The 4,656-nt window shown below is 40.2% G+C and overlaps 1 pseudogene; it reads right to left on the reverse strand.

Annotated features, from left to right (window-relative positions):
• Nucleotides 1-3,483: 3,483 nt before the first annotated feature.
• Nucleotides 3,484-4,047, reverse strand: LOC128588608 (ubiquitin-40S ribosomal protein S27a-like; annotated as a pseudogene).
• Between the last annotated feature and the right edge of the window lie 609 nt (nt 4,048-4,656).

The following is a 4,656-nucleotide window of genomic DNA, read 5'->3' on the forward strand; positions in this document are numbered from 1 at the left end:
ATTTTTAAATTGATCTTTTTTCTCTGTGATTAACTTTAATGATGACATAAATAACAAATGTGATGCAAAAAAATGGATAGGCTGGTGACTTTCTGAAGAATTTCTGTTTTTCAGGATGACCAAGAGATGCTCTGTGTAATAAATACAATTGAAAAATAAATACAATTTACAAAAAATAAATACAATTGAAAAATTGATTAAGGGTTTCTAAATTCAACATGCTGCGTTAGACACTGAAGAAACACAAGATGACTCAGACCCACTTCCTCACCTACTGCTTGAGTTCAAGCAGAAGTACACACACAGGTATTCATACTGCAAAGAACGAGAAAATATGCTAAAGAAAGTTGCAATACTAAGTAATGAGAGCAATTAACTGTAAGAGAGAAAAGATTGGGCCGGACCTAAGAAAATAAGAAAAATTATTATGGGTAGAAAAATAAAATGCCTTCAGGGCCAGCCAGGTGATACAATTGGAGAAGTTCAAGAGAGTTAGAGACTGCAGCAAACTGTACCATCACTGCCCCACCGAAAGGATTTGAGAGTCAATTTTAAAATGTATTGCTTGGCAAACCAAACCGTGGGCCTGGTTTGGCCTTCCTCGGGTGTATGCACTTTATCTAGTTAGAAACAGAGCGATCAAGTCGCATTATACGAAGCAGCAGTGTGAGTCGAGTGCCAGGTACTGTCAGCTCCCGGTCACCCTTCCTCTCTCAGCCCACTTTCCATGTCAATCTTGTGACCTCTGGGATTGAGTCTTCCCAACACTGGGACCCATCATTCAAGTTTCTTTCCAATTGTTCTGGCCTTGCTTCCTTTGGGATAATAACAGAACTTCATCCTGAACCCACACCCCCCTCTAGGTATTCCAAACTTTGGCACAGAATTTCTAATGTACTCCTCATCTCAGATTCCTAAGGTTGTAACCAGTCAGCCATCCATTTGAACCCAATCAGTTACCATGGACTCTTCAGAATTATCCTTCGGTTTTGTCTTTGTCTCTCCTCCACACAAAGCCTGAGTTCTGCCTCAGGTTCTAGCCCAGTGAAGTGGATGTTACCACCCACTGACCTATTTCTCCGATGCCAACTGCTGTGAATCTCCATTTCTGAACACCTGACTGCTGTGCTTCAGCAGGCATCTGAATGTACACGGCCTCAGGACTTCTTGTGGCTGCTTGCCAGGACCACCACCAGCACCACCCCGATTGCTTGTTGGTATATACTGAACAGAACTCTGCCCCTCTGAATCAAACTCCTCAGCATCTACAGCATACCCACCTCCAAGGAGCTCTAGGCCTCAGCCCTTTCCTCTTTAGACCAATTCAGATCTTGTTACAGAGCTTAACTGAGGTGTTCTTGCTGAAACTTGCTCTGCTCAAAACATCAAGTAGATCGTTCATCTACTAAATATTCGTTGCCGCTCGCCACGTGCCAGGCCCTGTTTTAGGCTTTGGCGATATAGCCAGGAACAAAACAGACACAAGCCCTTGCCTTTACAGAACTGACATTTTTGTGGGATAGACAGACAAAAACATAAATTGATAGTATGTTAGAGAGTGATGAGTGCTAAGAAGAAAAAAGCAAGCAGAGGAAGAGGACATAAAGTGCCATGGGGATCGCATGATGACACTTTAGATACAGGGGCCAGGAAACCTCTCTGAGAGAGTGAATTCTAAGTAAAGATAAAGGGACAAGAAGAACTGAGGAGGGGCCTTTCTCAGGAAAATCACTTTAGGCAGGAAAAGTGAAAACTCCCAGCATCTAGCAGGTCTCACTACCTCTCTGGAGGCCAGGGCATTAGCGCACAAGGAACACAAGGTAACACATGAAGAGGAGCTTATAGGGGAAATAAAGGACGGGGACTCCACTCTGAGTGAGAAGGGAAGCCAGTGGAAGGTTTAAGTAGAGGAGTATCATGGTCTGAATTAATGTCTGTACACACCAGTGAGGCAATTGTGGTGATTCATGTCCAAGATGAGGGTGGCTTAGACAGGTGGACATTGGATACAAGACGATCTCAAAAACCTTACATCAGTTATACCTGCAAAGATGATCTAATCGTCTATTCCGATGCAAGATGATCTCAAGAACCTTGCATCAATTATTTGTAAAAGGCCCTATTTCCAAATAAGGTCACATTCGCAAAGTTGGAACTTAGACATATCTCTTTGGGGCCACTATTCCGCCCACTACATTTGGACTTATAAAAAGGCCATGCCTCTTCAGTCAAATTGGCCAGTTGAAGCCCCACTTCTGTATGCTTACCAACCGTGTTTCCCCATCACTGTCATTTATCACCTCTGTGCCTCAAGTTTACCACATACATATGTGAAACTTGGTAAACGATCTGTGAAGCTAGTGAAGGATGCCCCATGATTATATCAATGTACACAGCTATGATTTAATAAAAAAAAGATTAAAAAAAGAATATTTATATGTAAAAATAAAATAAAATGGGGTTTGAAATAATACATGTTTCATAGAGCAATTGTCAGGCTGCGATGAACCAATGTATATGAAGTACAACCACTTACAATGCCCAGCCCATAGCAAAAACTGAGTAAATGTTTATTACATTATCATCATGGAATACCAATATGAGCAGTCAAAATTCCAAAGGTAAAAAGACGTGGCACATACATTCCTTCCACAAGGAATCTGTAATCAAGTGAGAAAGGAACATGAACAAAAGGTCTGACGTATGTAAGGAGATAGGTGCCGTGACAGTCAGGAAAAGTGAATCGAGGGGAATGTTGAGGAATGTATAGAAGTTAGTCCATTGCACGAAGAGCCTTGGGGTCTGAGGGTGGCAGGAGTGATAAGGTACAGACATGAGTTCCAGACTGAGATAGCAACCTTTGCAAAAATCCAGAGACACGAAAAATAGGAGAGAATATTTCAGTTTGGGGAACTAAAATAGTTCAGTCTGAAAGGAAGGGAGGATGTAGGGAGAATGAGAATAGAGACAATAGTAGAGAAAATAAATAGAATTCAGGTCATGGGAGGTCACGTGTGGCATGCTAAGGAGTCTGCAGATACCCTGGAAGCTGCGGAGAGCCGTGAGGAGCCAGAAGCAAAGAGTGACCTGGAGAGAGTGAGCTTACATTTCACTGGGGTCTCTCCAGATGATGGAGACCAGGATCTCTAAATGCTTTCTTATTAGAGAATAGTGCCCACCTGTTTAAGCCACCCTCAGCTTGGACCTGGATCACCACAGTTGCCTCCTCACTGGTCTCTTCAATGTGAGGACATTAATTCAGACAAGGTTTCTCCTCTACTTGAGACCTTCCAGTGGAACATAGGCCAATGCTTGCACATGACCTTACTCATTTGTATGTTTGTTTTATCCATAAATGACTGTACTAATAGTATGCCAATGTAAAACACATACAAAGCTTTAAAATAGTAATATACAGTAAATGTAATCATAATCTTATTTATTTAATTAGTTAGTTCATGCCTTTTATTAACTCATACCGAATTACTTGTCTTCTGGATTATTAAAGCACTGAGTTAGACAACATTTCCCACGATAACATCTATCAAAGTAGCTGGCCATCTGAAGGACACTCCCAATGACAGCAACTAATTTTGCCATTCTTGTCCATCCTATAGTATTTCAGGACAGCCAGCTTAATCTTCTTGCTTTTACGCTTATTCTTCTCGGAAGTGGTATAAGACTTCTTCCTTTTCTTAGCACCACCACCAAATCTTAACTCAAGATGAAGAGTGGACTCCCTTTGAATGCTGTAGTCAGACAAAGTATTTTCTTCTTCCAGTTGCTTGCCAGCAAAAATCAGTCTTTTCTGTTCAGGAGGAATTTCTTCCTTATCCTGGATCTTGGCCTTTACACATTAACGTATCTCAATGGCTCAACCTTAAGAGTGATGGTCTTCCCTGTAAGGAGTTTTATGAAAATTGCATCTTGGTGGCAGTTCCACCTGAGGTTGAGGGAAAAGAAGAGATGGATTGGACCTGAGGACCAGGAGAGGGTGACAGATAGGTCTCTGGCTAGAGAGTGGCCCAAGGACACACATGTAATCATAATTTCAAGTAAATTATTTCAGTTTTTCAGTTAAAAAACTTTTTGTAGCTACTAAAAATGATCAGTAATAACATTTTTAGTGAAAGAAACATGATTCAATGTTTCATTGATCTGGAAATGCTAGCTTAACAGTGATTCAAGGTTGGATTCAAAATTCACTTTATTTGGAGATGTAGTTACAATGGCTGTCTTAGCTGAAAAACAAGCTTGACAAAGACACATACAGCCAACAGAAGCCACTCTGGCTGTGCCCACTGATTCCTGACACCCACTTTTCAATACTAACCACAAATTTCATATTAGTGAAGTTCATCTTATAAATTTTTATCTTCTTTGATGTTGTACCGAAAAGCTAATTAGAAGATATAGCATTTGATATGTTTAACAAAGGTATTCAGAGACAAAAAAAAATTGTTTTCTTTGGAAGATATTCAGAGCCAGTTGGAAAATTCCACTTCTAAAATATTTAATTGAACAGAAATGAGAATCATTATATGTGGTACAGATTTCTTTTGACAAAATATTTTATCAAAATATTTTTGGTACTTTGAACACAAAATACGAATGAAAACAAATGATAAAACTTCAGAGTATTCTTTCTGTAGCACT

This window comes from Nycticebus coucang, chromosome 6, assembly GCF_027406575.1.
Source record: "Nycticebus coucang isolate mNycCou1 chromosome 6, mNycCou1.pri, whole genome shotgun sequence".
Classification (NCBI taxonomy): Eukaryota; Metazoa; Chordata; class Mammalia; order Primates; family Lorisidae; genus Nycticebus; species Nycticebus coucang.